Source organism: Choloepus didactylus, chromosome 10 (assembly GCF_015220235.1).
Source record: "Choloepus didactylus isolate mChoDid1 chromosome 10, mChoDid1.pri, whole genome shotgun sequence".
NCBI classification, from domain to species: domain Eukaryota; kingdom Metazoa; phylum Chordata; class Mammalia; order Pilosa; family Megalonychidae; genus Choloepus; species Choloepus didactylus.
The window spans coordinates 49,938,717-49,951,005 of record NC_051316.1 but is presented as its reverse complement, the minus strand read 5'-3'; the positions used below and the strand labels follow the sequence as shown (position 1 = coordinate 49,951,005).

General features: G+C 38.9%; 1 pseudogene; it reads right to left on the bottom strand.

Moving 5' to 3' along the window:
• Positions 1–3,923: 3,923 nt before the first annotated feature.
• On the bottom strand, positions 3,924–10,383 carry LOC119545186 (annotated as a pseudogene).
• Between the last annotated feature and the right edge of the window lie 1,906 nt (positions 10,384–12,289).

The following is a 12,289-nucleotide window of genomic DNA, read 5'->3' as shown; positions in this document are numbered from 1 at the left end:
CCCCAGGAAAGATCATGTTCTTAAAGCTAATCCATTCCTGTGAGTTTGGACCCATTGTAAGTAGGATCTTTTGGTGAGCAGTATCTTAAGTTGAGATGTGACCCACTTCATTCAGGGTGGGTCTTAATACTCTTACTGAAATCCTTTATAAGAGAATAAAAGACAAAGAGAACACACAGGAAAAAAAAATGCCCCAGAGGAGCTTAGAGAGAAAAGCAAGAGAAGCTGAGAGACAGGACATACACAGAAGCTCAGAAAAAGGAAACCACTGATGCCAGAAGCTGGAAGCAACAAAACCTGAGAGAAAAGAGAGACCAGCAGATGTCGCCATGTACCTGGCCATGAGAGAGAAGAGATGAGGATCGCTGGTAGACAGTCTTCCAGGAAAAGGTATCGTCCCATTGAAGTCTTGATTTGGACATTTTTTATGGCCTCAGAACAGTAAACATGTAATAAATTATCATGAAAAAAGTCAACCCATTTCTGGTATTTTGCCTTTTGTCAGCTTTATCAAACTAAAACAATATCATACCTTTATTATTATTATTTTTTTTTTTGGTCTTTCTTTTCCTTTAAGTGCAAACTCCTTTTCTGTATAGTTGATCTTTCTGATGTATCTGACTGATCCCTTTCTCAATTCTGTTTCTATATACATTAAAAATGCTTTCTTTGTGGTTACCCTGGGGTTTATATTACACAATCTGCATCTATTACCTACTAATTTGGAAAGATACCAACTTAGCTTCAATAGAATACACATTCTTTGCTCCAATATCCTCTGTTTCCCCTCTTTATGTTGCTTTTGTCCCATTTTACCACATTGTATTTTGCATGTCCATTTTCAGGAAATAGGCCTTTTTCTTGTTCAATTGTATTTTTTACTCTTACGGGAATTAGAGAATAGAGTTGTATATCGAGGATACATTATTATTGGGATTTGCATTTACCCTTTTGATACCCTTACTGATAATATTCATTTCTTCACACTACTCCAAGCCACTCTCTCCCATCTTTTCCTTTCAACCTTGTAGGGCAGATATCTTGTTAACGAACTCTCTCAATTTCTTTTTTTCATGTGAATATTTAAAAGTTTCCCTTCTTTTTTGAAGGACAGTTTGTTAAGTAAAGAATTTTTAGCTGGGAGATTTTCTCTTTCAGTACCTTAGATATATCTTACCACTGTTTTCTTGCCTCCATGGTTTCTGATGAGAAACTGGCACTTGGTCTTATTGAGGATCCCTTACACGTGGCGAATCACTTTTCTCTTGCTGCTTTCAGAATTCTCTCTTTATCTTTGACATTTGACATGATGATTAGTATGTGTCTCAGAGAAGGTCTATAAGGATTTAATCTGTTTGTGGAATGTTGTGCTTCTTGGAAATGTGTGTTTATGTCTTTCATAAGAGTTGGGAAATTTTGGGCCATTGTTTCCTCAAATATTCTTCCTGCCCCTTTTCCCTTCTCTTCTTCTGGGACACCCACGATGCATATGTTCATGCACGCCCTGCTGTCACTCAATTACCTGACACACTGATCAATTTTTTCTATTCCTTTCTCTATCTGTCCTTCTGACTGTATGATTTCAATTGCCTTGTGTTCTGGTTCACTGATTCTTTCTTCTGCCTTTCAAATCTGCTGTTGTATGCCTCCAATGTATTTTTATTTTCTACTATTGTGCTTTTCATCTCCATAATTTCTGTTGTTTCTTTTTATACTTTCAAATTCTTTATGCCCACACAGTGTCTTCTTAATATCTGTTAGCGCTTTATCCATATTTTCCTTCATCTCCTTGAATTGACTTATGAGATTTGTTTGAACTTCTTTGATTAGTTGTTCCAAAGTCTGTGTGTACTCTGAAGTTTTACTTTGTTCTCTTGACTGAGCCATATCCTGTATATTGGTATGGCTTGTAAATTTTTGCTGATGTCTAAGCATCTGATTATCTTGATGAGTCAACTCGGAAGGTCAGTTTCTCCCCCTTGTCTAGGGTTTTATTGTTGCTTGGCTTTATGTTAAGGCTCTTCTTTGATGCTTGTTCCAATTTATTCTGGACCTTTTGAATAGCCCATGTTTAATTGATTAGATTTTCTCAGCTGTTCTTCATCTGATTCTTTCCCTGGATATGCGGTGTAATTTAAAAAATTTTTAAGATTGCACTTTTTGTGCAATTCTTTCACCTCTAGAAGAAGACCTCCTTTCCTCTGTTCCTTCTCTGGGAATCTTGATCTGTTCTGTTCATTTTTGTGCAGAATTTTCTCCCCAGCTCCTATGATTTGTTTAAATTCCCTCCTTCACATATTGCCCAATTTTCCTTACATTTTTCAGCCCTGTGATCCTCCTATCTTACAGTAGTTCACTTAAACCTCCTTTTTTTTTCTCTCTCTGTAAGGCTTTTCTGCCTCTGGTCCCTTTCCCATTAGGGTATCCCACCCCACAGAGCAAGATGGGGTCAATCCAGAAAGATGAGTTACTCCAGAGAAGACCATTTTGCATTTTGGTGGTCCAAGCAACAGAGACTGGATTGAGTGAGTGCACCACTTTCCAGATGTTCTACCACATTCTCCTCCCCACCCCAGGAGGTTCCTTTTGTATGCAGCACTCCTCAGTGGCTTGTGTTCCACCCTGGTTCTCTGTGGACTTGGGTTCCTGTGCCTGGATATGCGTGTAGTTCTAACTCACTGCTGTGAGTCATTCAATAGTCATTGTGTATAGTGAAAGGGACCTGGTCTACTGTCTCTAACTACCAAGCCATTTGGGACTGAGTGAACAGGAGGGAAATGAGCTGGCTGGTCTGAAACAGAAATTTCCCAGCTGATATTTTCATTTTTCTTTGATTCAGCATTTGTGGAGTTCTTTTCCAGTCTCTACCATCCTCCAAAGTTCTAAGCAAGTGAGATTTGCCCTTTTATTCATTGAATCTTTGGGAGGTTTTTTCAGGGGATATCTTATATTAACATGTTGATGACATCACCTGTCTCTTTTTAAATGTAAGCATTTAGAACTATAAAGTTCCCTCTCAGCACTGCCTTTGATACATCTCATAAGTGTTGGTATGTATGTTGTATTTTCATCTTCATTCACCTCAAGATATTTCCTAATTTCAGTTTTGATTTCTTCTTTGACTCATTAGTGGTGTAAAAGTGCATCTTTAATTTCCACATATTTGTGAAATTTCCAGCTATCCCTCTGAGTTTGATTTCTAACTCCATTCCATTGTGGTTGGAGAAAATATGTTGTATGATTTCAATATTTTTAAATTTATTAAGGCTTGTATTGTAACATAACATATGGTCTATCCTGGAGAATGAGCCATGTGCACCAGACAGAATGTGTTGGGTGAATTGTTCTATATATGTCTGTTGGTTCTAGTCGGATTATAATATCATTCCAGTCTTCTTTTTCCTTATTGATTTTCTGTCTAGATGTTCTATCTATCACTGAAAGTGTTGTTTATTGAAGTCTTATACTATTAACGTGGAACCATCTATTTCGCCCTTCAAATCTATCAAAATTTGCTTCATATATCTTTAGGTTCTGCTGTTAGGTACATACATATTTATAATTGTTATATCTTCTTATTGAATTGGCCCCTTATCAGTCTATAATGTCCTTCTTTGACCCTTGTAATAGTTTTTGACTTAAGCCTATTTGTCTATTTTATCTGACAATAGTATATCTACCCTAGCTCTCTTTTGGTTACTATTGCATGGAATATTTGTTTCCATACTTTTACTTTCAACCTGCTGATGTCTTTGTATTATGTAAACATAATGGGGTCATGCTTTTTTATCCACTTGCCAACCTGCCTTCTCAATGGAGAGTTTAATCCATTTACATTTTTTGTTAAATAAAGTTTATTAGATCATAATGTTGTCTGAATTTCCCACATTTGTCAAAAGTCAGCTCAAAGCCTCCAAGGTAGTCTATAACTCCTTAATCAAAGTCATCAAGTTATGGACAGCGTCAGCATCTACAGTTGACTTTTCACTAATCAGGCAAATTTCCTAAAATAATCACAATGATTAAGTCATCTTCCCAATTCTCTTGCTTTTCGGTGTCCCTTTTGAATAACCTCCACTGGAAGATTAAGCAAGTCTTGCAGCATTAAAGCCATAGCTTTTAGGGCAAGATCCTTTAATGAACTTGTAGAGGAAGGTAATAGTCTCCTGGCTGGGGTTGTCACATTCAATTTCTACCAGGCAAGCCACGTATCCTAGGTGCACAGCAACATTTTGAGAATAATCTTCTATTATTGAATGGTAGTGAGTAGAAAACAATGTACGACACCTTATATTCTCAGCAAGCTCTTTAACAACTGCATTTATCATTGCTGTCCCATCAAACATTGCAGCACCTCTTCCTAATTCATCCACAAGCACCAGAGAATTTGCTGTTGCATGCATAAGTAGGCTATCAGTTTCACTCAGCTCAACAAAAATGTACTTTCTCCTGACATCATTCTGTCAGAGGCACCAAGTCTAGTAAACACTCTATCAATCAGTGTGAGCCTACATACTTCAGCAGGTACATAACAACCCATTTGGGCCATTACAGCTAATAAGCCAGCCTGTCTCTTGAGAGTAGATTTGCCCTCCATATTTGGTCCAGTAACAAGTACACAATATACTTTTCCATTTTCCTCCTCTTCCTCTTCACAGCCTATTAGAATGTCATTAGGAATAAAGTCATCTCCAAAAAAAAGTCTTTGTAATGCAGGGATGGCGAGATCTTTAAAGCTTCAAGAAGGGGGAAGTGACTTCTGGCAACAGAATTACTGGATGACACATAGGACCATCACCCCCTTTACTATAGTTAGCCAGGCACAACAAGACACCCAACACTGCGATTCACTCCACAGCAGATTGCCAGTCCCTATAACTTTTATCAAAGTTATAGAACAGTTACCACATGCAGACCTTCAGTGACACATCTCTTCTTTCTTCAGCATTTGTCAGATTAGCCAACTTCTTCTCAACAGTTTTGGTCCAGTATCATTTACAATCTTTCTTGGTAGATTTCAACTCATATTCTTCTGGCTAATTATGGGTGGTGAAACTCTCTGGAATTTCCAGCTGGTAATGGTTCCGACCAATTCCCTAGTAGACTATGGTCCTGCAGCCAATCCAATTGCACTGCTTCTCTAAGTATTCCAGGAGGCTCTGTTCATTTTCTCTTATGTCAGCAAGAGCTTGGACATAATCAGAGTCAAATCCTGCCTTGGGAGTAATCATTCCAGTCTTTCAAGCCTTTTCATGGTCAAAGGTTATGTCCCATCAGTTCAATTCAAGAGTCAAATGAAGAAAATGGCCTCAGGACTTTTTCTCTGGAGAGTAATGACCTGTTTAAGGATTCTAGACTTAAAGGCATCAACAAATTCTTCCATAATCCCTAGTATTCTACACATTACTTTGAATATTTACAGAGCAGAAAGAAAATTAATAATCTTTTTTTTGCTATATGTAGTTTCTTCATATATTACAGCCCTGCTACCTGGGTAGTTCTGGCTCTTCAGGAGAGACCCCACATTATTAATTTTGCTCAGCAGCCTCTCAAGGTCTGGAAGCTTCTTTAGAAGGTCGACAACCTCAGAGATTTTATCAGGCACAACCATGAGGTCCTCTATGGCATCTAGGTGATCACTGAAGCTGCTTACCAAAAGGAGTATGGCAAGTGTCAATCCTCTCTAGAAGGGTCCCTTCAGTAGAACCATTTGTACCATTCAAAAAATCTCCAAGTTGTTTAATGTCACTGCATCTAGCACAATTCATTGATTGGCTTTGCAAAGAAATCATCAAGCTTTGTAGCACTGACCATGTCAGAATCCAAGGGAACATAGTCTTGAAAATTCTCCTTTGATAAAAGCTCCTTGTTCTAGTTTTCTAATGCTGCCATTATGCAAAATGCCAAAAATGAATTGGCTTTTATAAAGGGGTTTATTTGGTAACAAATTTAGAGTCTGAAGGCCATGAAAATGTTCAAATTAAGGCATCAACACAAGTATACTTTCACCAAAGGAAGGCCAATGGTGTCCAGAAAACCTCTGTCAGCTGGGAAGGCATGTGGCTGGCATCTCCTCCCAGGTTGTATTTCAAAATGGCATTCTCTAAAATGTCAGCGTCAGCTTTCAACAACCATCTTCAAAATGTGTCTCTCAGCTGCAGCTGCACTGAGTTCCTTCTGTTTATCAGCTCTTTTATATGGCTCCAGTGATTTAATTAAGACCCATGCTGAATGGGTGGGGTAACACCTCCATGGAAATTATCCAATCAAAGGTCTTGCCCACAGTTGACTGAGTCACATGTCCATGGAAACACTCAATCAATAGGTTCCAATGTAATCAACACTAATACATCTGTCCCCACAAGATTGCATCAAAGAACATGGTGTTTTGGGGGACATAATACATCCAAACTGGCACACTCCTGATCAACAAGGCATTTTTTGAGGTAGAAGACACAACCACCTAGAGCAGAGAGAGCCAATTCATTGTTCTCTCCTGGTGTCAATCTAATGGAATCAGTCTCTTAAGTCATGCCTTTAAGCACCTGGGGTAAAATCACCCCATTGTTCTCATTTAACTTTTCTGTAAAATATCCTTCTTCAGGCAGAGTTCTCAAAGTTTTGGGTGTATCCCCAAACTGGGAGCCTGGTATCAGAACTGCTTGAAGGGAAGAGGACAGTGAACCTTTCAGAAATATCTTTGTTTCTGTTGAGAGATTACCTTTCTCAAACAAGACTTGTACTGGAGGATAGTGTGTCACCAGAGTCCTAAACCTGGAGCAGTGGCGATCATCTGGAAACTGACCTATGTAAAACTTCCCCAGTGAGGCATCAACAAAGTACACATCATACACATAAGTGTGGCCAGAGAACCTTCCTCTTTTCCTTTGAGGCTAAGAAGACATTTACTGTAGTTCTCAGAGAGGGTCACCTTCTGGCACACTGTAGATCTGTGTACCCTTGGTAATGACCCTACAGATCTCCCTCCTCACCACTCTATCACAGTTGGATACATGTGCCATCCTTCAGCATTGTGCCTCCATCATTTCTGGGGTTTCAGTCTGTTCTACTCATGTTTCTTTATAGCCCTTCTGCACCAGGGAATTTGAATACTGGCCAAATGCAATTTCAGGGAAACCAGAATGGGGCCCATTGCCTTTCAAGAATACCAGCCCTAGAACACTGACTCCAATGAGAGCATCCATGTGGTACAGCTCATAAAACTTTCTTACTTTATAAAAGATGATAAGATCAAAGTTCTGAGACTTAATCTGCCAGCACTGCCTCATCCCAGGTGTACAGGAATTAAGGAAATCTTCAGGGACATAGAGAGTGGATGCATCAAAATCAGGGTGATCAGGCTCCTCTCCTTGGGTGGTGATACCTGCTCTCTCTCTTTATCCTCCGAGGCCTGCAGGCACTAATGGCTCTCCACTGTTGATAGCCTTGGGATGCTTCACCACCAGCTGTTGATTTCCATTAACCCTGCCCATAACTTTGTCAATGTCCCATCATTTACATGTCTCAAATCCCATTTGAATGTACCATCTATTTCTTCCTGGGAACACTGAATGATACAACAGTCTTCTAACAGTCATGGAACACTAAGCTCTGGCAAGGTGATTTTGGGAAATCCCAAGGAAACAGGGAAACAATTTTTACTGACCTTTTCCTTTGGCCTTAGTAATGAAAAAATGAATGGATGCTTAAAATGTAATTTGTAGTTAATTATTGATGGGATAATATTACCTTCATTAGCATCTACTTTCCTCTGGTAAACCCAGCACCCCCAATTAAGTATAAACAAAATTACGAAACTATTTTATGAATTAAGTTTTGAATAGGGTAAGTTTGAGATGCCTGAGGGAAAACCTAGTAGCACTACTTTTAAAAGTGTTCAAAGATGAAATTGTTTTCTCTGGGGGCAATGAGTTCCATTTCATATTCGAGCAGAAGCTAGAAAACATTGGATGGGTTGTTGAACTTGCTAACTTTTTAAAGCTCTTTTCCAGTGTGTGCTTTTATGATTCTAAGCCTCTTACTAGAGCATTGTGTCATCATAATTTTTTTAATGAACATGTCTGCTGTTAGGTTGGATATTTTAATAAAATGATACATGAATAATATTCACATAGACCTTTAAGCAAAGAAATATTAAGGAAAATCCTATCTTCAGTATGACATGGTAGAAAGTCTAGTCTCTGGAGCCAGATAAACTTCTGTTTTAATCCTAGCTTTCAGTTAAAAGCTATGTGTTCTGTGGACATTTCCAAACATCTCAGTGTCTCAGTTTTCTCATATCCTTCTCATAGAGTGATGGTAGGAATTTAATGAGATAATGTCTAAAAAGCATCGGTCACAGCGCCTAGGACAAATTTAGGTACCCAATAAATGTTACTTCTCCATGCCTCCCCATCTACCACTAAACATTTCTTCCTGCCACATCAATTTATGGTGCAAAGGTAAGTAAGAATGCATTTTAAAATTATCTTTTTAAAATGAAAGAATACAACAAAGAAATGAACAACACATCCACTTTAGAATCTCACGACTCTGAGGGCGTAGTATTACATGCCATGGAGACTGCATCATATAAAGCCAGAGTCTTTCCTGAAAGAGCTGATATTTAAAAATACTAGTAAACAGATTCTATTTATACAATGCTTTCTATCTTATAGCCGTTTTGCTCTTGGAGCCTCACAGCAACCTTAGAAGCCAAATATTATTATCTCCATTTATAAAGGAAGGAATTTGTTGTAAAGGACAGAAACCGCACTTACAATCTTATAGGAAGTGGTCTTTCCTTTGACTCATTCAGACATTTTCACTCAGGCTGGGAGAAAAAGATGGAGGTTAAACAGCACACAACTGCAAAGATATGCTACATAAATGAAGCCAAATCATCTCTAAGTATAATTAGGAATTAATAGAACAAGAAAAACCTCCCTGGTCCACAGTAATCAAGCAGAGGATCAGGTAGCCTAGGGGTCCAAAGTATAGGCTCAGGAAGCTTGATCAAATTCTGGCTTTTTCCCTTCCAAGTTGTGTCACTTTAGGTGACCAACTCAACCTTATTATGCCTCAGTTTTCTCACCTGCAAAATGGGAGCAATAATAGAATCTACCCATGGGGTTATGGTGAGGTTTCACTGAAAGAATCTAGTCAAAGTTCTTAGCCTAACTGCCCCCCACCCCCTGCAGAAAAGGTGTTTAATAAATATAGCTAGTATCATTGCAAGACAAAGCAGCAGAGACCCGGAGGGAGCTAATTTAGTGACAAAGCAAAGACTGGAGCCTAGATCTTTTTTTTTTTTTTTTTTTTTTTTTTAATCATCATTTTATTGAGATATATTCACATACCACGCAGTCATACAAAACAAATCGTACTTTCGATTGTTTACAGTACCATTACATAGTTGTACATTCATCACCTAAATCAATCCCTGACACCTTCATTAGCACACACACAAAAATAACAAGAATAATAATTAGAGTGAAAAAGAGCAATTGAAGTAAAAAAGAACACTGGGTACCTTTGTCTGTTTGTTTCCTTCCCCTATTTTTCTACTCATCCATCCATAAACTAGACAAAGTGGAGTGTGGTCCTTATGGCTTTCCCAATCCCATTGACACCCCTCATAAGCTACATTTTTATACAACTGTCTTCGAGATTCATGGGTTCTGGGTTGTAGTTTGATAGTTTCAGGTATCCACCACCAGCTACCCCAATTCTTTAGAACCTAAAAAGGGTTGTCTAAAGTGTGCGTAAGAGTGCCCACCAGAGTGACCTCTCGGCTCGTTTTGGAATCTCTCTGCCACTGAAGCTTATTTCATTTCCTTTCACATCCCCCTTTTGGTCAAGAAGATGTTCTCCGTCCCACGATGCCAGGTCTACATTCCTCCCCGGGAGTCATAATCCACGTTGCCAGGGAGATTCACTGCCCTGGGTGTCTGATCCCACGTAGGGGGGAGGGCAGTGATTTCACCTTTCAAGTTGGTGGAGCCTAGATCTTGTCCTGTGTCCTTTTGTTATAAGTGAAGCATAGCTTAATTTGGTTTTGAAAGATGGGTGATAAGAAATTCAGCTAAAAGAGAGAAAAAGAGCTAGATATTATACTATTTGAAATAAGTAGTTTCTCTGTGCAATCTTTTGTTGCTTTTCCAAGAAGCAAACATATCATAAATACATATGCAGAAAATATATAAATAAGTCAAATTCATTTTGAATGTTCTTCTCTTCCTCCTATGAATGGGACTGACTCACCATTGAACTGCTTATAATATGGTCTATTTGTGATTTGAGTGACCAAATCCCTTTAGACAGGTATAAAAAGGCACAGGACATGTTTACAACATGGTTGTTTCTTCTTGTGACTCACGCCATAGTGAGGCCTTGGTGTAGACGGTTCTGGCAAGATGGAAATGGATGTGGAGATGAAAGAACCAAAGCAAAGCCTGCCTTCATCTTTGAGATTTGCCTATGCCTGGTTTTATACACATTCCTTAGCTATTTTGAGTCACGAGAGATTTACCACACCCAGCATCAATTCAGTAAGCATTATTCTGGCTATATACTGTAACCAGGAGAACACTAGCCCTACAACCAGTGACCACAACGTCCTCAGCCAATAGGGCCATTGTATCACAAGGTGTTAAGGCTGAATGAATTTGGGTAATCAGGACTCAAATAATAATGAAACTTTAAATGAGATCGAGCGTCACAAAAGTTTTCAGCCTTTTCCCTGCTTAGATCTCTTCTGCTTGAAGTATTTGTTGCTCTTTGCCTTTTAGTCATTTCACATTGACCCCACTCAATTCCAGTGAGCACAAGTTGACTCAAATTTTTATTGGGCTCTTGTGGCACCATCTTCCTGACTTTTCTTGGAATAAAACTAGAGCCTTCCTGTTAGAAACTGCTTCTCTGGTTAATGAGGACTGCACAATTCTATCCCTAATTATGATCATCCCTTTTGTAGTGTTACGTTACTAGAAGAGATAGGAAAGTTTACATCCTTAAGCACCAAGACAGCAAAAGAGTTGTAGCATATATTAAAATGAGTACTTATAATTCGATTTAATTCTTTAAGACTAGAGGAGAGACTCCCATACGAACTGTCTGCAGTAGTAGTAACACAGAACATTCCAGTCCAATGATTACGAGATAGGACTGAGTTAGGAAAACTGCAGTTTTGAGGACTTGTATATTAAAGCAAATCATGAAAAGAGCCCAGGAGATACCTTTCTCAGCTCTACCGGCTTGAGAAATCAGTTCATCCCTTTCCTTTCTTAGAGAATAAGGTGACATTTTCCTGCTAAACATGTTATACATGAAGAATTTAAAACTAACTCTTTTGGTGATCCTTGCTTAGATCATATGTCTGGATTTTAGCCAATATATATGGTCTTGATATGGACTTTTCAGTCTCACTCAGAAACATTCCTCTGCTTATTTCAGCATCCTTTGGGGGAAGTTCTGCATATTTAGCTTGTATCCCTCTAGTTGGTTCCTCTGTTTTGATTTCACTGAAGTTATTTAACTTCACCCTTACCCTACAACCAGGAGGGGTTTAGTAACTACTATTCCCCTTTAGAAAATGTGATAAGTGGAACCTGCCTTATCATCAGTGGTGATGAAAGACAAAAGTTACGATATGCCCTTCCCCTACCTTGGGTCAACTTGCATGCTAACTCAGGCAAGATTTACTTCTGGAAGAGGCCAGCATGATACAGCAGAACCTGGCTTGACTCCCAGCATTGTCACACATGTCATCTTTTGGTCTCAACTTCCTCATCTGTAAAATGGAGTCACAGAACCAATCCCTTAGGTCTCTCTGAGGATCATGAGATAACACATATGCAGCACTGAGTTTGATGCACAAGGAAGTGCTTAATGTGTGTTAGCTGTCTTTCCCCTTTCTTCCAAGTATCACATAAAAGTCTGTTTACAAAAGAAAATTTTCATTAGAAACCTCAAAAATTGTTAACAATCTTCTTGACCAAAAGGGGGAAGTGAAAGGAAATGAAATGAGCTTCAGTGGCAGAGAGATTCCAAAAGGAGCCGAGAGGTCACTCTGGTGGGCACTCTTACGCACAATTTAGACAACCCTTTTTAGGTTCTAATGAATTGGGGTAGCTGGTGGTGGATACCTGAAACTATCAAACTACAACCCAGAACCCATGGATCTTGAAGACGATTGTATAAAAATGTAGCTTATGAGGGGTGACAATGGGATTGGGAAAGCCATAAGGATCACACTCCACTTTGTCTAGTTTACGGATGGATGAGTAGA